Source organism: Sorex araneus, chromosome 4 (assembly GCF_027595985.1).
Source record: "Sorex araneus isolate mSorAra2 chromosome 4, mSorAra2.pri, whole genome shotgun sequence".
Lineage (NCBI taxonomy): Eukaryota > Metazoa > Chordata > Mammalia > Eulipotyphla > Soricidae > Sorex > Sorex araneus.
Genome location: NC_073305.1, coordinates 106352167 through 106377427, shown reverse-complemented (window position 1 = coordinate 106377427; position 25261 = coordinate 106352167).

The following is a 25261-nucleotide window of genomic DNA, read 5'->3' as shown; positions in this document are numbered from 1 at the left end:
GAATGAAGCATCCTTATAAACGACTTAAATGTACTTAGAGAAATAATGAGTGACTTTGATGTAATGCCAAATTCTTATTTTAAACTCACTCATTTTCTTGTTATTAGAGATAAAATTTTCATTTAACTTTTTAAGAAGTTGAAAATGTTTGCTTAGCGATCGCCTCTTACAGTTACTTGTCACTGATTAAGATCGATTTCATGATGCATATGATGCATATTCTGAACACATAGAATACCTTCCCCAAAAAGTCTAAGATCTATCTAGCTTTATGTATATTGGGTTAAGAACAATAATATTTCATGTTTCATGATTTTAACTAATCTTTTCATAGTCCAGGAAAAACACAACTGCTTCTCTAAGGAAAGATGAAGAACTTAGACAGGTTTTGGTTTCAGGATATTTTTTTAAATCATTTGGATTAATATGCTGATTAGAGTTACTCTCTTGATTTATGACAAGAACTATGCAAGTTCACTTTAGCACCTAGTGTTACTTTTCCCTGCACCATTTCTAGTTATTTGTTTTTTAGTTTGATTTACTTTTTGGAAGCAGTTTTAAAATTTAAAGAACTGGTAAGAGAAGGGAAGCTCGAATTGCCATAGCAAGGAGTGAATGGAGGAGAAGTGAAAGTGTTGGCAGTGAGGCCTGGGTCTATCCTTCCCAGGAACAGTGCAGAGCCTCTCTACTCTAACCAGGTCACGCACTTCTGTGAATCAGTGAGGTCCTGCACTGATCCCCTGTGTTTTTTCCGTACTGCCACTGGCACAGAATATTTTTCTGGATGTTCCCTATGAGTGATCATGTTGTGTTTGGGTCATTTAATCCGAGTAATTCTCCTTCAAGATATTGACATTTTGGTTCTCAGAAACTTTGAATATCAACTTCTATAACAAGATCAATTCTATAGGTGTGATTGGATTAAGAATATTTATACATTATACATTGGATTATTTGATGGGTCTGTACATGTTTTCAAAGTGTCACGTTTTTATGATAGGGAAGGATGAGGCATATATGATAATGAAGTAATAATTAAGTGATCCCTGCTTAGTAATTCCAGATGCTACCAGAATCTGGAGGAGGTGAGCAGTGGATTCTTTCCCAGAACATATGTTCTTAAAGCATGCAAATTTCGACTTTCAAATAACATAATACTTTTCCATATTTTTAAATGACTAAATTTTTGGTCATATTTACAGAAAATGATTGTGTGGTTTAAGTTTCCCACTTGGCCAAAGACTGTCTCACTATAGTAACAGTCTATATAATTTCTGATTTAAGCTTAGGTTCACTGATATTTAGGACAAAAGAAATGAACGGATACATAGAAACTATTGATATGACTGCTAAAACCACTACTATAACAGAGGGTTATCAAATATTCCCATGAGCTGGGCACTAAACTCACCCGAGAAGTTGTAAATGGATCTTTGTGGCAGTAAAATTAATGACCTAGAGTTTACGAAAGCAGCAGAGAGTGTATTAATAACCCATAGTGGTAATTTTGACTTACTAAATGGAGGGAAATGAAAGAAAGCAATCATTAGGTAAAGGGCTCTGGAGTCATGGACCATCAATTCTTAAGAAATGACGTGAAATAACTTTAGGAAAAACAGGCAATTACCAAAAGAGGTGAAGAGGTATCAACTCTCAGAAGATAGTTTATTGTAGGGGTGAAAAGGAAAATAACTATGGAGATACTTCCCAGAGCAAGAATGAGTGAGAACATAATGGATAAGAAAGTCTGAACTGAGTTACAGTTGATAATATGTTGTTAATATGAGCAAAAAAGGAAGACTAGAAACTTAGCATGAGAAAATGTGATTAAAATATAGTAGAAGATGATTATTTGTAGAGTAGGATTACAATAATTGAAAGCAAGGGGCTGACTTCCCGAGCAATAGTATGGTTGTAGGTACATGAGTAGGAGGTAGAAGACTCTAGTGGGTGTATGGTCTATCTCTGTTCAGAATACAATGAATGCTCATGGCATTCAGGGAATAGATCTCCTATTGAAATGGGAATAAGTCTAATGAAAATCTTCCTGAAAAATTCCTCTACATTTATGTCTATGAATGTATGCTAAAAATCTTGAAATCTAGTTGCAACATCATTTCTTGTTTTCTCTCTGAATAAACCTTCTTGTTATGATTTGTTTATAATAGAAAATATGGCATAAATTATCTATTAATAACAGGTATTGATAGAAAATTATAATAACTTGTTGATGTAACTGAAATACTCTAGTCAGTTGAAAAATATTAGCTTTAGTTTTTGTCGATAGTAGTTGTGACTGGACTTTAAACATAAGTTTGGCTCTCAGGAAACAAATGTATTACTACTTTGTTATTTTTTATAGTAAGAATTTACTATGCTTTCTTATAAAAGCAGCAGTTCTACTCTGTTGTAGAATTATTCTCTGCTGTGGTACAATTCCAAAACTCACACTAAATCTAGGCACCTCCTATAGTGTAACGAAGCTCCCCCAGGGACCCTTGGCAAAAGCAGACTGCATATGCCTTTCTGTGCTGACTATTAACATTTATCAAAAGGTAGATAGAAATGCCCTTATCTTCGCTATCTTACATCAGTTACTTCTACTTGGATCCAAATTTTAATACATCATGTTTTTAATAATTTGATCCTCAAATTGTATGCAATCTCCCCAGTAACAAAACATGTAATAAACAGGTGCTCTGGCTTATTTTCATTCCTCCTCTAAGTTCACCAAATCTATAGATTTGAGAGAAATAAGCTGCGGATGTGGATCAAATGCTAGGGCTCATGACTTGTATATGAGACACTGGTTGCATCTCCAGCACTACTGGGTCCTGCTGATCACTGCTGATGATTCCCTGGTCCCTAATATCACTATCACCACAAAAGAAAGAACGGAAAAAAGAAGTTAGGAAATGAGGAAGAGAAGGAAGAACATATAATAAAATATATATATTAATATAATTCAACATATTGTAAATGGTTTAATTATTATATTTGGTAAATGCTTCTCATTGAGAAAAAATCCAGAAAAAACATTTTTAATGAATCATGTAGAAAATATAGTGACCCAGTACTCTATAAGTTTATGAAAATTTATTTACTTACTATGGTGAGCAGTTTTATTAATTGTTTTTGCATATTTTATTTGGCAACTTAGAAAATGATTCTCACTTAACTTGCTTTATATGAATTTTCTGCCATAAATCACTGATAAATATTTGTTTGTTGCCAAAAGTGTTTTAAGTCACCAGATGTAGTTTTGAATTATTAGTCTTTCCAGGTTTCTCCTATTTTGAAACATGTTTCCATGTTTTATTTCTTTCTCAATCTACATTAGAAGGCTGATTATTTATAGGAAATTTTAAGATTATTATTAAACATGATATAGAAATCCATAGAAGTCGGGTGTGAAATGTGATTTGTTTTATTTTATTTGATGTTATGGTTACCAAACTTCATCACTCAACACCAAGATAATCAGTTTGTTCCATATCAGTCAGCAGTTTATCATACAAGATCAAATACTTGACAGTTTTTAACCAAGAATCGCATATAGACTTTTACGTGGACTTAAGTTATTTGTGGGTTTTGTTTTTTTTTTTTTGGCTTTTTGGGTCACACTCGACAATGCTCAGGGCTGACTCCTGGCTCTGCACTCAGGAATCACTCCTGGCAATGCTCGGGGACCATATGAGATGCTGGGGATCAAATTTGGGATAGAATTTATTTACATTAAAATTCAAATTTCAAATGATATTGTATTCGGAGATAGGGCCTTTAAGAGAGAATTAAAGTTGAATGAAGTCATAAAGGTGGAGATTTAATTTGATATTGTTTATAAAGGGAAAAGGGACATCTGACTTTCCTCTTTCTCTTATTGCTTAATTTGGGAAAGACAACCTGAGGACTCCAACTAAGAGGCACGTGTCACCAAGTCAGTAAGAAAACTCATGAGAAACCAAACTGTCAGATATTGACATGAAACTCTCACCTCCCAGAATTTGGAGAAGGAAATTTCTATTATTTATGCCAGCATTTCTCACCTAGATACCATAGACTCTCTCTGTAGCAACCCCATGAGACTCCAGGGGGTCACAGGTGAAAAATCATAATGACGGGAGAGGTGGGGCAGGGCATGGCATGAGATTAGGGGACCAACCATAGGAAAAGAAGTCACAGGAAGAAAACCAGGTCAGAAGGGGGGTCAATGTCAACTCTCTTAAAAAATTTGAGAAACATGTATACCACTCAGTTTATGGTATTTTGTGTTTGCAATCTGGGCACACCTAACAAATGCCTAGTAGTCGGAGGATTCTATAGACTAAACTTATGGTTTGTATTATCTATCAATAAACAGACTGAGACAGACTTAGTAATGAAAGTGATACAAGTCTCTTAAAAAATTTGAGAAACATGTATACCACTCAGTTTATGGTATTTTGTGTTTGCAATCTGGGTACACCTAACAAATGCCTAGTAGTCGGAGGATTCTATAGACTAAACTTATGGTTTGTATTATCTATCAATAAACAGACTGAGACAGACTTAGTAATGAAAGTGATACAAGTTGAAAATTCCAGAATTATTGAGAAAAACTAATACTGACCATGTCACTTTTATGTTCTACCGTTGCCATTTTTAATGTGGTAAAACGGATACAGAAAAAACAAGTGTCAGGAAAGGTGTTATATGTTGTACAAACTTGTTGCTAGCTAGCATTCCAAATTATAACCATGTATTTTTTGAGTAGTATATGACTTTGATTTCATTCATGATTTTTGGCTTTGATTATGATGTTCTCAGATAATCAGTGTGATTGACCACAGCACAAATAAATTTCTGTTGGAATTTGATGTTGGTTCATGAGTGTTTGTAAAATTTTTTATTCATAAAAATGTATAATGTGAAGTTTTGGACATTTAACATATCACTTTACTCTGGTAGGAGTCAGGATTTGGCAGTGGGAATTGAGGTGAAACTGCTTGGGCATTATTGTGAAGCTGTTATATGTTGAATCACCAACAATTGGCTCAGATATATTTACGTCAGTGTACTATAAGTGACTCAATTTAATTAAAAATCACCACCAGACATTGTTATTAGATAAAGTAATGAAATGATTTGCTGTAGCAGCAGGGAATTATAAGTCTTGTGTGCAACATAAAAATTTAATGAAATGGGCAATTAAAGATTGCCATTATAGTATATCATGTAGTCTATGATTAAACCATTAACTTATTTTTACATAATAAACCAAGATAAATGCAAGGTCTGGGATATTTTAAATGGCAACCAAAGAGCAAACAGTCTTAAATTTTACTAACAACATATTGTAGCAAAAAAACAAATGTCTGGTAAGTCTTATAGAGTACACACCACTGAGTAACTTCTTATCTTTTGGTAGAAGAATGAGAAAATAATACATCTACTTAGAAACAAACATAATTTTCCTTGACATAAACCTGGATGCTTGATTATTTAATTTCTACAAGAAATTCCATACATTTTGTGGTGTACAGATCCAATGTTAATTTGATTCCAGCAAGTTAGGCTCTAACTATCTACCAGCCTGTAATTTGCTTAAGTGTGAGAGCATCTCAGCTCCACAACTAAGAAAACTATCTCAGAGCAGGATGCACAATTTTGTGCACTAACGTATAATGAAAGCTTAGAATTGTGGATAGCCTGTAATAATTATTAAGCAAATAATTGTTGAAGAAAGAATGTGAGATTGAGAGTGAAATATAAGTGCCTTTTGTTTTCTTTTTTTTTGCTTTTTAGTTCACACCCAGCTATGCTCAGGGATTACTCCTGGCTCTGCACTCAGGAATTACTCTTGGCGGTGCTGGGGAACAATATGGAATGCTGGGGATTGAACCCAGGTTGGGCACATGCAAGGCAAATGTCCTGCCTGCTATACTATAGCTCAGGCCCCATAAGTGACTTTTCTATGAATTGAAAATGCTTGATAATTTGAAGTTTTATTTAGATATATAATGATTTATTTGGGGGAGAAAACAGCATCACTTTTTTACCTGCTGTTTTATTCAAGAGAATAAAGCATATTTTTCAGATGGCACTGTACTAAGCTATTTAATAAGACTTTAACTTATTCAGTTTTATTATGTTTCTATTGGTCTCTTTCTACTCTAAGAAACTCCCTAATATCAGTCTACTTTTCTGATTTTAGGTATCATCCTATCTAAGATATACCAACAACTGGTACAGTTGTAGAGATAGAAACTCTAAATAGTCACTGAGTAAAATAAAAAGTCAAATCTCTGTTCCTATCTATATGTAGAATTAAGTCTGATTAGATCTTATGGTTCTTCTATGTCAACATTTTTATATTTTTTTCTTTTACTTACATTTAAATGATACAGTTTCTTTGTATTGGATTTTTCTTTGCATATTCTCCCTTTAGGTTTTATTTTTTACCTAAAATTACATCAGCATTCCCTCAAATAGGATTTATCCTGCAGCTGAGATTATTCATTATACCAAGAAACTGAGATATTTTAAAAAGAATTGGCTTATCAAAAATACTTTAGAAACTTTTCTTTGGATTTAAGCTTAATATTCAAGAACATAGTCTATGCCTTCATAATTAAAAACAATGCAGATACAACTAATGATTATCATTCAGTCATCCACAGCTAGCATTAAAAATAGTCAAAGCTACCCAAATAGCTATTATCCTATGATAAATCCAGAAAGCAATTCTTAAGCTAGCAATGACTTCATCTGACATATTCTTTTTCCAACTTGCTATTCATTTTCATATCAGACTTGACATTGACATTGTAAGAGAAAATAGACTAGCTGTGATCATTTATTGAAGATTCTGAATTAAAAGTAATAACACCCTGTAAAGAGAAAGAATGTTTCATCTAAAAATTAGGATGCATCATAAGAACTGAATACTTTCAATACTTCAAAAAAGAATTTACCTAAGTTGAAAGATTGATTGGATCATATCCTCGGAGAAATACTTTTGTATACATCATAAGTTAGTAATGTATAGTGCAACCTCACTCTATTAATTATTTTATGCTGATTCTGCATTAAGAAAGAACTAGCCACTCATTTTGATTGACCAATGTAATTTATAAAATTGAATCACCAGTAGATATGCAGTTACAAAGCTGTTCATGCTTGGGTTTTGGTCATACAATGTTCCATCTCTCATCAATTCACCAGTGTGCATTTCCCACCGCCAATGTCCCCAGTATCCCTGCCACCACTCTGTACCCCTCCACTTACCTCTATGGCAGGAACTTTTTATCTTGCTCTCTTTTTCGCTCCTTATGGGCATTATGGTTTGCAATACGGGTTAACATAGATGACATACATTAACACCTCAATATCACACAGACTCAATTCTAATGAGAAGGGGGAAAAAGTAATAATTATAAAACAGGAATACTTCAAATTGAAAATCTTTTTTTTATATATAGTACAAGACACTACCACAATAAAGGTAAAGAAAAGATAGCAATTAAGAAAAGATATTTGCATCTGCCAAGGGGTTAATGTGAAACATTTAGAGGCAGAACTCACAGAACTACACAACAATAAAAGCAATCAAGCAATCCAGTTACAAGCTGGGAAAAGTACCTGAATATATCTCCAAAGGAGGCATATAGATGGCCCACCAGGACATGCGCATCATCATTTCTTATTAGAGAAATGCAAATCAGAACATAATGTGGTATTATGACAACACATATGAGCATGTCATTAGTTGGTTTCATTTATGTGGAATATGATTTACTAAAGTAAACCAACTGGTGAGAAACAGCAAAATTAATTCCTATCCTCAGTGAAACTGTGGTGTTTACCTGAAGAAAAGTGAAGGGTTTGTGATAGTAAAGGAGCAGAGAGGGTATTTTCCCCCTGGAGGACATACCCAACACTACTCATAGCCTACTCCTGGCTCTGTGCTCAGGAACCACTAGTAGTGCTAAGGGGGCCATATGCAGTTTTGGAGACTGAACTGAGGTCAGCCACAAGCAAGACAAGGACCTCAACCCCTGTACTATCTTTCTAGCTCTGAGAAGTATTTTTGATGATAGGAATGGCATTGGAACTTTGGTGATGGGAGTGATAACAGTTACATATGGAGGTGTGAAAGTTTGTCCACCTAATGAATAAAATATGGAAAAAACAAGGAAAAGAATCTTTTCTGAGTAAGATACACACACATATATATATACATGTGTGTTATATACATATACACACTACATATATATGTATATTGTGTCTCTGAGTAAAACATGTATAATTATTGATTTATGCATGCAAAATACTTTTACTTCATATGGAGCATATCCCAATTATTCTGTATCAGTGGTTGAAAATTTAATCACTGTCATCCCGTTGCTCATTGATTTATTTGAGTGGGCACCAGTAACGTCTCTCATTGAGAGACTTATTGTTACTGTTTTTGGCATATCCAGTATGCACAGGTAGCTTGCCAGGCTTTGCCACACGGGCTCGATACTCTCAGTTGCTTGTCGGACTCCCCAAGAAGGGTGGAGGAATCGAACATGGGTCTCCCGCGTGAAAGGCAAATGCCCTACCACTGTGCTATCCCTCCAGCCCGAAAATTTTAAATTTAAATTTAAAAATATAAAAATATATTTTTATCTATCTAGGTTGGCTGTTTTCAACCATGAGTTATTTTTGAACAACCCAAAGGACAGCTCACAATTTCTGTAGACATTTCTGGTTATTACAAGTGAAGATGAGTTGATTTTTAAAGACACTGGAGAGAGAGAGAGAGAGAGAGAGAGAGAGAGAGAGAGAGAGAGAGAGAGAGATTGCTAAACAGTCTACAAGACTTCGGACAAACCTGGTAATATACTATAAATATCTGAGACAATAAATGGCGTGAGGTTGAAAATACTGCTGACATTCTTAGCACCATAGGAGTAGATTGAGGATCACTTGATTACTGAATAATGTTTATAAAATTGTTTATTTAATTATAGATTAATATATTGAATATTAAGAAATTTTCTATTGGCAGTACAATTTAACAAGCTCTCAGTGAAGAATACAGAGTGGCAGGAAGTATATTTTCATCATCAGTGCCACAGCAAGTTGTCCTTCCCACAGCTAAATATTCATAGGAAGCTTTAGAAAGACTGATTAGAAGAAACCATCCAAATGAAAAAATGATGTTTAAATCAATTTGTGTCTGGACCTAAGACTATGTATTTTGGAGCTTTATATTGATGTAGTATGTTTTGGGGGTGTTTTCATTTGGAGCTGTTGACTGCATATGAAAATTTTCTTGGCCCTTATTTCATTCTCTCAAAGTTAAGCATTCAGCAAGGGAAAATATACTTAAGTTATTGCAAGGAAAAGTAAACAGAACAATAATTTAAAATGTAAGCAATATTAAAATAGCTTCAAACAAGGAAATGGCAATAAATTTATTTTAGTTTTTCTACTTTCAGGGAGCACATTTGTGCCATAAATGGCAATAGTATAAAAAATTTACCAATAGAATCAAGTCTGTTTTTCTGCTTGGAGCTATGATAACTTAGAGTCTGTATTTTGGCAGCTGAATTTTTTGTAACTGAAATCTAATTTTCCCATAAGGAGAAACTCTTATCCCTAAGCCCAAGCTCCCTAATGCTAGAACCCTTATTATTTGTGTTTATTGGTTTAGGCTGCTTTTTCTGACTGAATTTACATGCTAAAATTGTAAACACTGCTTTAATCTCTGCTTGTTTGTTCTAATCTTCTTTTATCCCTCTAAACTCATCTTTCTGTCATAAATACAGTTTTTGTATTAACTCTCTCAGTGGACATTTCTTGGAATAGTCTGATACACTTGCTTTTATACTGTATAAATTTAGTATTTAGTGTATAAAATCACAAATTTTCTATGCATAATATATATCAGACCTTTGGCCAATGGAAAGCTTATTAAAATCGATCTGGTATATATCACAAAGAACATCATGGTAAATTCCCAAAAGGAGTACTTTCACAAGACAGAGTCTGATCACAATGAGTCAATTAATTTAAAAATGGACTCTAATTAAAAATAATTTTAAAATTAATTTATTTTAAAATGTTAAAAATTAGCTTCTTTAAAAGTAAAAATTAGGATCAAGTAATCTAAAATTGAATTTAAAATTATATAGGAAAAAGTTATTTAGAAATGAATGAAAATATGAGCATCTTATATGCCACATTACATGGCTAATAATTACACATGTGTACTTAAATTTATAATATTTTAAACCTTTGACTTAAAAAATTTTAAAAACAAATTTGTTATGACTTTAAGAATTAAAACCAAACTATAAATAAATTGGAGAACAATATTAATAGAGAAGCATTCATTTTTCAAACATTAGAAAATATACATTTTTTTCTGAGATTAAAAGGAAAAGTTTCTTTTATAATTGTCCATAGATTATATGTAATGAGGTTTACTTATTATATCAGACCTGAGTGATGTCACCCTTTTATCCATCAAGTCACTTCTTAGCATTCATTTTAATGAAAGACATGCATCACTGTGCAGTAAGTACTGCCCTTAAATTTAGCTTACATAGAGTCTTTTTCCTGATCCTGTCTTTCAGAGGGCTCAGTTCTGCCTGCTGGATGGAGAATCATTGGTATCAAAAAGAAATACTTTATAGGAACCTGTGATTCACTGCTCCTATCCTGGATCATTTTCTATAATACCCGGCTCTCAGTATTCTTGACCAAATGGCCCATCAGTTTTCAGATTCAGAATAGACTGCTTTTCAGTTTGTTGTCTTTCCGCATCTCTGTCTTTATCTAAAGAATGGCCCATGAAGGCTGTTGTCAGGGATGTGTCCATACAAAGACGTGTTATTGGACTCTCTCAGAGTGGAATAAGAACTTAGCCAGGTGAGAGACAAGTAGCTACAATATTTGAGAACTAAAAGTGTCTGTAGAGTCTTTTAGGTCATTCTGAGTATACTTTTAAAAGAAATAAGATAAGGAATCCTTTTATTTAGTAAAATTTGCTAAGTCAGCAATAACTAAGTTTTTAGGCTTATGATATGTGACTCTCCAATTTCACTTTTTCTTCAGTCCAACCAATGTTAGGGATGGACTTGTACATGATGGTATAGGTTAAGGAATATAGGTTCCAACCTAGTCAAGAAGCACTGTTCTAGTTAATGACCTAATTTTCCACTAAAAAGTAAAATAGAATTTGAAGGCATAAACTTGGATACTCATTAAAACATTAGGTTTACATGTTTTAAATGTTGACTGGTAAAATTGTATGTTCATTCACAAAATATTGTAAAACTAGTGATTAATGTCATTGTGTTACTGTTAAAATATAAAGCAAAGAAGGCTCGTGTAAACATAGGTAGAGATGATAGATTGATAGTTTTATGACAAACTGATAATATTGAATTTCAAAAAAATGGCATCGGTATGAGGTAAAAATATTTATTTTTATTATATAGACCTGAAAAGTTACAACAGGTTATTTTATAATTCTAGCATGTTAAAATTACTATAAATATAAAAAGAATGGCATTATATATCTAATTTAAAAGCTTATTATAAGTTAATGTTTATTAAATTTTATTTGAAGTGAGAAAATTAGAGCAACAACTATATATTCTTGTTAAGATTCTTTAAAGTAAATACTGAAACTTAACTAAGGATTATGACTATTCGGATTCTTACACTATAGACTTATATTAGCGTTTCTTATATTAGTTCTTACACTATAGACTTATATTAGTGCTTCTGAATTGGGAGTATAAGAATAAACAGCTTACTTCATTTTAGATTTTCTATGGATATTAGCTAAAACTGCAGAGTCTCTTGCCCGCACGCCTGGCTGTCTTCCCCCGGGCCCCTCGGAGGGGATGGGCTCCAGCTTCCCTCCCTGCCCTGAGCAGAGCTCCCGGTGGTCGAAGACCACCAGAACCTAGGCACAGCCATGCTCAAGGCCCGTCTCCACATGTTCAGACAAGCCCCACACATGAAGGTACCGGCGAGAAACCCAGGTGTGTGTAATCCCATCAATGGCCAACATCCAGAGACTTAAAAGCAAGCTCCCAGAATGATATCTTATAACCTACTTCTCCCTCTGGGAGAAAGTAACAAGCTACTGAGAGCTTCCTGCCCACATGGGACAGCCTCTCAAGCTTCCCATGGTGTATCCATATGCCAAAGCCAGTAACCAGCTGATCTCATTCCCCTGACCCCGAAAGAGCCTCCAATGCGGCATCATTGGGAAGGCTGAGTAGAGAGAGGCTTCTAAAATCTCAGGGATAGGAGGAATGTAGAGGTTACTGAGACTGCTCGAGCAACTGACAATCAACAGGATTTCGTGATCATGATCGTGATTAGCTAAAACTTATTTTTTACCAAATAATAGTAATGAGAGGTAGCTTATTTCCAATAATTTGTTTCATTTTTGTTTAAACGCTGATTATTTTTGATTTTCATGGTGTTTGCGTCATTTCTTTGTTATTCCTTACTCTTTATTATCCTGTTCTCAGCAGGTGATTTTATTTCGTTGTCTTTATAGACAGTAGGAATCATCCATGAGAGAGATTTTATCATCAAAACCACAAATGTAATAGCCCGCCAGTGCCTTTTCACCCCTAATATAAAAACATCTTTCCTTCTACCTGAGACCAGTTCTTTTATTTGTGCCTTTGTCAAATTTGGTAGTTTCATGCCCTTAAAAGGTATTTTCTTTTTTTATATTCCTTCCACGTGTTTTTGCATTATTGTATTGTCTTTGTTAAATAAATATGATTCATACCTCCTCTCCTCAGCAGATAGGACTTCAGTTCTTTCACTACATCCCAACTCCTCAGCATTTATTTATATACTCCATTTCTCTGGTTATTACTTTTTATTTTGTTCTCTAACAATGACTTTTCCATCCCTTCACCAGTTTACCTTCATGTACCTAATATTCAATTGTTAAAATTATTTTTATTCAGCTTCTTGGTGCTCGAACTGGGGCGATAGCACAGCAAGTAGGGCATTTGCCTTGCACGTGGCCGACTCGGGTTTGATTCCATCTCTGTCGGAGAGCCTGACAAGCTACCAAGAGTATCCCACCTACAAGGCAGAGCCTGGCAAGCTCCCCGTGGCTATTTGATATGCCAAAAACAGTAACAAGTCTCACAATGGAGACATTACTGGTGCCCGCTTGAGCAAATTGATGAACAATGTGCTACAGTGCTTCTTGGTGCTCATTTTTAGTAGCTATATATCCTATATATGCTATTTCTGGTGAATCTAGTTAATCTCCACTTCCCTTTTGAAAAAAATTGTGTATAGGGGGAGGGTGAAAGGGCAAACTTGTTGTTTAGAAGGGCTGACTCCTGAATCTGTGTTCAGAGATCATTCCTGGAGTTGCTTGGGGGACCTCATGGGATTCCAGGCATCAAACTGGTGTTACCTGTGTACAAGGCAAGTGTATCCCTTACTGTAGTATCTTCTACTACCAGCCCCTCACTCTCCCCACCCCCACCCCCATTTCTTTATTTTCTTTCAATTCAATCACCATGAGATACACAATTACAAAGTAGTTTATGTTTCAGTTTCAATTCTACATTTTCCACCACTAATATCCCCAGTTTCCTTCCTGCCACCACCACCTCAGCTTGCCTCTATGTCAGATGACTTTTCCTCTCTCTTCTCTGTCTGTCTGTCTGTCTGTCTGTCTGTCTGTCTGTCTCTCTCCTTTTATGGACATTATGATCTGCTGTACAAGTACTGAAAGGTGATAATGTATATTGCTTTACCTCCTTTCAGCCCTCAAATCTTGTCCAGAGTGATCATTTCTAACTACCATGGTCATAGTGGAGTCATCTCTGTTCAAACTGCCCTGCACTTGTAGCAAGTTTCCAACCAAGGACTAGCCCTTCTGGCCCTCCTTCCTACTGTCCTTGGCTATTAGTTTCATACTATGCTTCTTTTTATAGCCCATAAATCAATGCAATCATTCTATATTTGTCTCTCTCCCTCTGACTCATTTCTCTCAGCATGATATTCTCCATGTTCTTTCATGTATAAGAAAATTTCATGACTTCATTTTTCCTAATTTCTGTGTACTGTTCCATTGTGTAGATGTAACTTAGTTCTTAATCTACTCATCTGTTCCCGGTCTTGCTTGATAATGTGCCCTAAATTTGAGGTCATATCAAGATTTCCATATATGAGTTCAGCTTAGTCTATGGCAACTTCATTTGATGTCAAAGCACATCATACATAAGTATTTAAAATTGAACTCTGATCTCTCTGTCTCTCGTCAGACACATATAATGTATTGCACATAGCAGAATCAGCACAATTGTCTATATTATTCAGATGAGAAGCCAATCTTTCTAGACTCTATTTTGGTACTAGAAGTTTTTTTTCTGTCTGCCACACTGAAGCACTAGGTAACTGTCTCCTCTCATAAGAAATAGCCTTTATGTTTTCCTATTCTCTTTTGCAAATAGCAATCTAAAGTGGTCTTTTGAAAAGGAAACCATATCGAGTATTACTGCTTTCTTAAAAGTCTTCCATGGTTCCCTGTTGTACTGAGAGGAATAATCTTGCCACCTTTGGGTACCTAAAGACCTTGAGTAACAGCTCTCTGACAAACTGCTTCAATTCTGTCCTTTTCACTCTCCCACTATGTGCAAGATTAAGTGCCTTCATTTTAGCTTTTATGTATGCCCATTTTTACTTCTGGAGCAGAATAGTGTTATTTTTTCCTGGAAATTGTGTCCACATATTCTCATATGACTTTTATTCAGTGTCTCCCTTTAAATAGAACATTTTCAAAGTAGTTTGCCCATTTTTTCATACTATTATTTGATATTTAATGTTTTTTTGAAATTTATACTCCATAATTTTTACATGCCCAGATGCTTTCTGTGTTTTTCAATATTTGACTTAAGATTTATATTTGTCATTTTCACTCCCTACATACCCAATATGTTCTCCCCAACAAATACTATCATGTATTTGTTAACTCTTAACTGTATACTGAGTTAGTCTCTGTTAAGTAGAAGGCATAATACCATAATACATGTGCTTAAGATTTTTCACAGCCTTGCATAAATAATGCCTCATTAAAATTATTAAATGCCCTGTATAGCCCCTGTAGAAAGAATGAACAATTGACAGAAAATAATCTGTTCTCCTGGCTCTTTGTCTTATATTTTAAATGAGCAAGGTGTGTAGGATAACATAGTCTCAGGTAGTTTAGGTTTATTGGGTTACTCCCATTACAGTGCTCCCACTCCTTTGTATCTCTTGCTATGTCCATACAAAAATAACTAGTATTAAGATGTTAATAAGTGTTTGGACTAAGGAAAAGAAAAAAACCTTAAGAGTCACGAAGGGCTTTGGAATGTTCTGCCCTCAGGAAGGGCTTTCTTATGTTGATTTTGCTACCTGGCTGGGTGTAGCTTAGAGGGCAAGGTGGGAAAGACAAGTAGGAGGAGAGACTAGAGAAGGAGAGAGACTGGAGTTGATGCAGAGAGAGGCCGGAGCTGGGAGTGCGGGAGATGAGAAAGATGGAAGATTGAATAAACAGTAACTAATCAGCAACCAGCTTGGTCCTCGTTCTTCCTTCACCTGTCCTTGACCACCGGCCGTCCTGATCCAGTCCACACACAGTGGTTCCAGAGCACCAAACACGGGTGGTGAGACAGAGCTGCCTGGAGAGCCCGTAAGTGCACGTGCCCCTCGGCTTGCCTTAGTTTTTTACAAGGTGTACTCTTTACTCTTCTTCTTTTAGGGGGAGGGCTTGCACCTGGTGATGCTCAGGGGTTACTCCTGGCTCTATACTCAAGAATCACTCCTGGAAGTGCATGAGGGAACATATTGATGCTGGGGATTGAACCCAGGTTGGTCACGTGCAAGGCAAATGCCCTACCAGCTGTCCTATGGCTTCGGCCTGAGCAAGAAGAACTCTTAATCAGTGTCTACCTTCTGTGACCTCTAGAAATGTAGAAAAAGATTATCATGGTATGGATAAAAATCCTTAAATCCATAAACCCATACTCTCCCCTATTCTATATTGAAAGTTTCTTCTTTCTCTTATTAAATCAGATACAAGTCAAAGAAATATTTCTTCAGTTATCTCTAACAATAGAGTATGTTGGTAAGCCAGAACACAAATGGAACACACGTTTGAGCAAGTATCTGTCTTGGGCCTGTCATTGTCTATCAATATTGAGGACAAGATCCTTACATTCACAAGACCTTTCTGATAAGTTATTTAGAACAAGGAATTTCAGTGATGAAGAAATGACAGCAAAAAATACATTTTAATATTATCTCAAATAGATTTCAAGTCACATGGAATATATAAAGAAAATATGAAAGGAAAAGTATATAGAATCATTAACAATACATCCAACAGTCTTCAAATTTGAGTTACTAAGGGAATGGCAGAGTCTGAACATAAGGTTATAGGAGCATATTATGGAACACTCAACATTTCCTTGATATGAATTTGTTGATTGCATGTTATTTGGTTTTACTTAAACGACCACCATTTACTTAAATGGTGAAATGTGTTCTCACTATAGTTGTTTAGAGAAGAAAGAAAATTAGTTACATCAATGGTGATGCATAAATAAGTTATAAATATAAGAAATAAAACCTGTCTGATTGTCAGGTTGGAGGAAATGATATGTCAATTTGACAACAAAATTATATTCCTGGAGGGAAGAAATAAGATAAAGTTATTCCTCCCATTTATCTTGAATTATGCAATGATATCTGTAGCTTATCTTGAGGAACATTAAGTGTTGCTAATTAGGACCATTACTTTAGGGGAAAGAAAGCTGAAAACCAGACAATTAGAACTTTAAGTGTCTCTTTTTAGTTTTAAGATTTAGTTGAATATCAAAAGAAAACAGAAACAGTCTATTTCATATTATGAATCAGTTGCAAAGGCCGGAAACTTTATGAGAAGCCAATTTGCCTTATTATTGGAACTTTCAGAATTATCACTGGGATCATCATTTTTCATTATTTCAACATCTGGCTTACCAGAAACGTTTTGATTTGTTTTTCTTACTGGTAGACACAGTCAATAAGTAATTTGAATCATGAAAAAAAATCAGAAGCATCATCCACTTTAAGTAATGCTTCCTAACTTTGTTTTCTTTCTTTTATGGTTTTTGGGCCATACACAGTGGTAGCTGGGAGCTATTCCTGACTCTGCTCAGGAGTGATCCCTTGAACTACTCTTGGGAACATGTGCCAGAAATTAGAACTGGGATGTACCATGTGTGAGATAAGCAAATACCTTACCTCCTATAATATCTCTCTGGCTCAATGGCTTACAATTTCCAAATAAAATTTTAATTTATTTTAATTGTATTAAATAAAATGTGTTTATGTGGGATATGTTTATGCTTATACAAAACATTTTTGTAATATGATCTATGACTATACATTATATATAAAATATATTATGTTGTTGCAAAAACATTTTATTATATATAATCTGTGGTTGAATTCATGTGTCAAAAAAATGAAATTTTTTGTGTATCAATTGATCTGAATTACATTTCTTGAATTCATTGTATTTCTTTTACTTTAATCCCTAACCCTTGAGAAATCATATGTCTAGCACTTTAAAACATATGAAAACCAAAAACACAGAGGAAGTTTTTATTCCAAGATTATATAAAAATCAGTGTAAAGACACATTTGATTTCCTTATCAATGGTAGTGAGATACCTTTTGTAGGAACTTTTTCTTTGAATCATTGGTGTGGTTTTTAGATTCTTTTATAACTAAAATGACTATATACTCTTAGTTTTTTTGGGTACATCTTCTTTTATGCAATCCTCTCTTACATAATGTATCATTTGGTATTGCCTTTATCCTCTAAAGTGTTGTGATATGAATGACATGGGCATCCTATTAGTAGCTGAATAGCTAAATATGGAATACCTGGCTGATTTTGTCTCAAATACATGGTCCTACTCTTAAGATAATAATCTCTTTGTCCCTTCTGCCTTTGAGAAGCCGGTGGCCAGATCCACTGAAGTTGGGGTTCCTTAGATCCAATAGTTAAGTTGAAAAGTTCTCAGTTTCTCAGTTTCAGTAAAGTAAGAAAATTAAATAAATTAGTTATCCCAGACATTAATACAGAAACTAGTTCACAAGAAAGTCTTCAAAACCAAATTACCACAGGGACTGAAAAGATAGCTTAAAAAAAAGATGGAGCTCAAAGTGATGGGATACATTAGATCCCACAACAGGGCTAAGAGTTTCTGGACCAAGCACTGTGGAAGTGGACCCTAACCTCCTTCCCAGCCTCACAGCACTACTGGGGGAAGCTACTATCAAAAACACATCACAAAATTCAAACTGAAGTTAGATGCAGCTGCTTAAAATTGATTTCAGGGGTGAAAAAAATACAAAACAGATAGAAAATTTTCTCTCACAGTTTTAGCTAGAAAGACTGCTGTGCTTGAGAATTTTCAAAAATGAATCTGATGATATTATTCAGTGCTTCATTACCACCGATAATATAGGAGGGTTTATGTACTATTTGTTTAAAAATGCATCATCGCCTTCACAGCTCATTCTCTTGTTTAAAAACTGTGTGATCTTCTTTTACTAAATTTACTTGATTGAGCTCTTTTGCAAAGTATTCTGCTCTATACTTATTTATGTCATTATATGTTATCACTTTTTTTAAATTATAGTTTAGTTTTTGTGGGCAAAGAGGTAAACTCAATCCTGAGAGATAAAGAATTAAATATTTTGAACTCTCTCTAATTTTGATACTATCAGTCATGAGGATGGCATTTATTGAATTCTAGAGACATTTGACTGCGTCGCTTCCTTACCATATTTCTAACTCTAATTTCTCTTACGCTGGCCTCTATGGCAAGATTCCTGCTAACAACTGGTTCTCCTGCTCTTCATTTCTGTTGTCTTTGGGTATTAATTATTCCCCTACAGTATTTCTTTGAACCCTGCATATGAGAGATCTTTCTGTGTCTGTCTCTCTAATTCACTTCATTCAGCATGATACTCTCCACATCCATTTATGAAATTTCATAATTTCATCTTTCTTTACAGCTGAGTAGTATTTCATTGTGTAGATGTACCATACTTTCTTTTTCCAGTGGTCTGTTCTTGGACGTGGGGTTGTTTCAAGATTTGGGCTATTGTTCATAGTAATGCAGTGAACATAGAAATGCAGAGGTCTGTTTTGCATTGTGTTTTGGGCTCTTGGGGTATTTTCCCAGGAGTGGAAATGCAGAGTCACAAGGAAGCTCAATTTCTAGTTATTTTAGGAATGCCCATATTATCTTCCAAAAAGGATGGGATAGTGAACATTCCCATCAGCAGGGAATGAAGATTCCTTTTTCTCTGCATCTGCACCAACATGGTTGCTGTTGTTTTTGTTGAGTGCTAGCTTCTCTGGTGGAGCGATGTCTCATCATCATTTTTATTTTCATTTCCTTGATAATTAGTTATATAGAGCAAGTTTCCATATGCCTTTTGCATATTTGTATTTCTTTGATGAAGTTTTCATTCATCTCTTCTATCCATTTTTTGATAGTGTTGGATGACTTTTTCTTCTAAAGTTTTATCAGTGCTTTATATTTCTTGGATATTAACTATCAGGTGATTTGTGGATAAATAATTTCTCCCAGTCTATATGCTCTCTTTGTATTCTGGTCAATTTTTTTTTTTGAGGTGCATGGTTTAAATTCTTAATTTAAAGTAGTCCCATTTGTTTACATTTGCTTCCTCTTGCTTGGCCAATGATATTGCATCTTTAAGCTCAATGTCATAAAGAGTTATTATCATGTTTTCCTCTATGTACCTCATGCATTCAGGTATGATTTTGAGGTTTTTAATCCACTCTGATTTGACTTTTGTGCATGAAATTAGAGAGAGGTCGGAGTTCATTTTTGGGGATGTGTCTAACCAGTTTTCCAAACACCACTTATTGAAGAGGATTTCCTTGCCCCACTTCATAGTTTTTGCACATTTATCAAATATTAACTGACCATACACCTGAAAGTCTGTCTCTATTCTAGTTCAATGATATGAGAGACCATCTTGATTCCAGTACCATACTATTTTAATTATTACTGCTTTGTAGTACAGTTTGAAATTGGGGAAAATGGTGCCTCCTATTTTATTTTTCCGAAGATTGCTGTAACTATTCAAGGCAGGGGATGCTAATTATTGCAGAAGAATTCCAGGATAGTTTGATGTATTTCTTTGAGAAATATCATGGGTATACATTTGGGATTACATTAAATTTGTATAATGTTTTTGGGAGTACTGCCATGTTGATACTAGTTATTAGTATCAATATAAATTATTAGTATCAATATTAGTTCCACAAATCCATGAGCAAGGAATATGTTCTCATGTCCTGTTTTATTTCTCTAAGTAGTGTTTTGTAGTTTTCTTTGTATAGTATTTTACTCTTTTAGCCAACTTCTAAACACTTGGTGTTTTTTAAGGACAATTGTGAATGGAATTTTTTTCTCATTTTTTTCCTAATTGTTAGACATAATCTACAGATACATTAAAAAAAGAGAAAACAGCAGTGATCCTCTCGGATCTCACAAAACATAAGGAAGGGACAGGTCTTCTAAATATTTTTTAAAGTATAAGACATTCTAGTTTCCAGGCCTGGTGTGGAATATGAAACAGAGCCCACACTGTACTAGGGACTCTTCATCCATCCACATTACCCAGCCACTGAAGTTGGAAATGATTGCTCTGGATAAGAACTGTGTGCTCAAAATAGGTAAAGGAACCAACAGGATAACCTCTTTAGTACCTGTATTGCAAAACATAATGCCCCAAGGTGGTGGGGAGAGACAGAGACAGGCTGGGTGAGAGGGGAGGGTAGTGGCAGGGAAATTGGGGATAGTGGTGGTGGGAAATGTACACTGATGGAGGGATGAATGTTGGAACATTGTATGACTGAAACCAGCCATAATTAGCTTTGTAACTCTATATCTAATGGTGATTCAATTAAAAAAAAAAAAACTTTCTTCCCAGATGCCCAGCTTTAATGAAGCCATAAATTCAGATCAGAGAGCTGGAGGAGAGGAACATGGAAGAGCTCAAGGAAATAATCCAGCTGGGTTGAGCAATTTGAGATGACTGAGCCACCTGACTATGACATGGAGGCCTTAGTGAACAAACCAGAGTCAACCTGGACTAGCAAGCTAGGCATATATTGTCCCTACAAGATATCATCAAGGCTTTGCACGTGGCAATGCAGCTGGAAGAGCAGGCCAGCAGACAAATGAGCTGTAAGAAACACACCAGTGACAACCACAAGTAAGAACATTTTTAAATCTGTCTGTTCTCTCTCTCTCTTATTATTTACATATAGAAAAACCATGGACTTCTGAATGTTAATTTTGTAGACTGCCTGCATGTTAATTTTGTAGACCGCCACTTTACTACATAAATATATTGTTTCTAGGAGATTTTTATAGAGTCTTAGGGATTTTGTAAATAAAATATTATGTCATCTGAAAATAGTGAAAGCTTGACTTCTTCATTTCTTTCTGGATGTTCTTAATATTTTTTTCTTGCCTAATGGCAATGGCAGGTACTTCCAAGACTATATTGAATAAAAGTCGTGAGTGTGGGCAAACTTGTTATGTGCCTTATTTTAGAGGGAAGGCTTTCATTTTTTTTTTTTTTTTTTTACCATGGGGTATAATGTTTGCTGAGGGCTTGGAGCAGATGACTTGACTATGTTGAGGAAAGTGCCTCAAATTCCCATTTTATTGAGAATTTTATCTTAAATGGGTTCTGAATCTTGTCTCATACTTTCTCTGCATCTATTGTTATGGTCATTTGATTTTTTTTTACTTCTTGTATAGGTATTGTGTATTATCCTGATTGACTTACATATGTTAAATCATTTCACATCCCTAAAATGAATCCCACTTGATCTTGATGTATGATCTTCTTGATGTGTTGTTGGACTTGATTTGCTAGTACTTTGTTGAGGTTTTTTGCATCTTTGTTCATGAGGGAAATCCAGCTGTAATTTTTCTTTGTGTGTGTGTATGTGTGTGTGTGGTGTGTGTGTTTGTGTGTGTGTGTGTGTGTACTCTCTCTGCCCTCCTTTATTTCAGGATAATATTTGCTTCCTAGAAATTATTTGGGAGTGTTTCTGCTTCTTTAATATCCTAGGGTAAAAAGATCTGAAAATGATCGGCAGAAGTTCTTTAAAAGGGTAAAGGTACTCACTAGTGAATTATCTGAGCATGGACATTTATTTTGAGGACACAGTTTGATTATCATTTCAGCTTTCTTCGTAGAGACTGTTCTGACAGTATTGTTTAGATTTGTTTCTTTTTTAATCTTCTTGGTTCTGCCTAGGGAGGTTATAGGAGTCCAAGAATTTGTCCATTTCTTCTACATTCTCTCATTTTATGGCACAAAGATTTTCAAAGTAATCCTTGATAATCCTTGGTTCTGCCTAGGGAGATTATAGGAGTTCAAGAATTTATCCATTTCTTCTAGATTCTCTCGTTTTATGGCATGAAGATTTTTCAAAGTAATCCTTAATAATCCTTTGAATTTCTGTGGAATCTGTTGTGACATTGTCCCTTTTGTTTCTGATTTGGTTAATAGTTTGGTTAATATCTCTCTTTCTTTGTTAGTTTTTCTAGTGGTTAATCGATCTTTTTTATTTTTAAAAAACCAGCTCTTGATTTCATTTTTTATCCTTCCCTCCCTCCTTCCTTCCTTCCTTCCTTCCTTCCTTCCTTCCTTCCTTCCTTCCTTCCTTCCTTCCTTCCTTCCTTCCTTCCTTCCTTCCTTCCTTCCTTCCTCCCTTCCTTCCTCCCTTCCTTCCTCCCTTTCTTCCTTCCTCCCTTCCTCCCTTCCTTCCTTCCTTCCTTCCTTCCTTCCTTCCTTCCTTCCTTCCTTCCTTCCTTCCTTCCTTCCTTCCTGCCTTCCTTCCTTCCTGCCTTCCTTCCTGCCTTCCTTCTTTTTTGCATGTGGACCACACCTGGTGATGTTCATGGGTTACTTCTGGCTCTGCACTCTGGAATTACTCCTGGAGGTGATCAAGAGACATAGGGATGCCAGGGATTGAATGTCGCTAGACTGCATGCAAATACTATCTGCTGTCCTATCTCTCCAGCCTCATGAATTCATTAATTTCTGCTCTAAGTTTTATTATTTCTTTCCTCCCGCCTGCTTTGGCCTCCTTTTGTTGGTTATTTTCCAGTTTCTTAAGTTGTGCAATTAGGTATTTATGTAGGCAGGCCTAGTTGCACAGCTATAAACTTTCCTCTTAACGTTGCTTTTGTTGTGTCTCATAAGTTCTCATAGCTTGTGTCCTTATTTTTTGTTTGTTTGTTTCCAGTAATCTTTTTATTTCCATTTTGATCTCCTCTTTGACCCAGTGGTTGTTCAATAGTATGTTTAATTTCCAGATATTTGAATTAGTTTTCCTTTTTTTGTGATTAATCTCTACTTTCAGTGCATCATGGTCTGAGAAGATAGTTGGTATTACTATTTTTTTGACATCCTGGAGGAGTTTTTATTTGTGGCCTGGCATGTAGTCTATTATGGAGAATATCTCAGGTACAAGAGAGGAATGTGAATTCTGCTTTCAGGGGATTAAAGTCCTATGTATATTTAATAATTCCCTTTCTTCCATTTCTTCTTCCAAAGTTAGTATTTATTTGCTGAGTTTTAGTATGGTTGATCTATTAAGAAGTTACAGAGTAGTTTTTTTCTTTTAATTTTTTTAATTGAATCACCGTGAGATACAGTTACGAAGCTTTCATTTTTGAGCTTCAGTCATACAGTGGTTGAACACCCATCCCTCCACCAGTGCACAATTTCCACCACCAATGTACCCAGTATCCCCCCTCCTTCCCAACTCTTCCCTACATCTAGGGCAGACAGTTTCCCCTATAGTCTCTTTCTATTTGGGGGCTTTATGCTTTGCAATATAGATACTGAGAGGCTATCACATTTGGTCCTTTATCTATTTTCAGCACACATCTCCATCCTGAATGTTTCGTTCAACCATCACTGCCTTAGTGATCCCTTCTCTATTCCAGCTGCCTTCTCCCACAGCTCTTGAGGCAGGCTTCCAACTATAGAGCAATATTTCTGGTCCTTGTGTCTACTGTCCTTTGGTGTCAGTCTCATGTTATTTTATATTCCACAAATGTGTGCAGTCGTTCTATGTCTATCTCTCTCTTTTTCACTTATTTCACTTAGCATGATACTCTCCATGACTATCCACTTATAAGTAAATTCCATGACTTCATCTTTCCTAACAGCTGCATAGTATTCCATTAGTGTAGATGTACCAAAGTTTCTTTACTAGTTATCTGTTCTTGGGCACTCAGATTGTTTCCAGATTCTAGCTATTGTGAACAGTGCTACAATGACATTCAGGTGCAGATGTCATTTCTATTGTGCATTTGTGCACCCTTGATATATTCCCAGAAGTGGTATTTCTGGGTCATATGGTAGCTCAACTTCTAGCTTTTGAATGAATGCCCATATGTTTTCCAAAAAAGCTGGACAAGTCGACATTCCCACCAACACTGAAATAGTTCCTTTCTCCCCACATACGCACCAGCACTGGTTGTTCTAGTTCTTTTTGATGTATGCCAGTCTTTGTGGTATGAGATAATATCCACTGTTGTTTTGATTTGCATCTCCCTGATGATTAGTGATGTAGAACATTGTTACAGAGCAGTTTTGAAGTCTCCAGTTATTATTGTGTTGCTATCAATGTCTGCCTTCAAACATATTAACAATTGCTTTAAGTCCCTCATTAGGTACATATATGTTTGGGAGTGTGAGTTCTTCCTGATGTACATATCTCTTGATAAGTAATGACCCTCTCTGTCTCACATTTTTTTTTAAAACCTGAAGTCGATGTTACTTAGTACAAGTATAGTTTCCCTGGTCTTTTTGTGCAAGTTTTTTCTTTGAAATATTTTCTTTCAACCTTTGACTTTGAGTCTATCTTTGCCCTTACTGTCCAAATGTGTTTCTTGTAGGCAGCAGAAGGTTGAATTCAATTTCCTAGTTCATCCTGCCACTCTCTGTCTTGTAATTGGTGCATTTAGACTGCTAACATTGAGTGAGATTATTAACAAGAAGTTTTGTGCTATCTTTCTATAAAAATTTCGTGTGTTTGTGAGATTTCTCTTGTCTTAAAGTAACCTCTTCACTTCTTGTAGAATTGGTGTCAATTCTGAGTTTCTTAGCTGTTGTT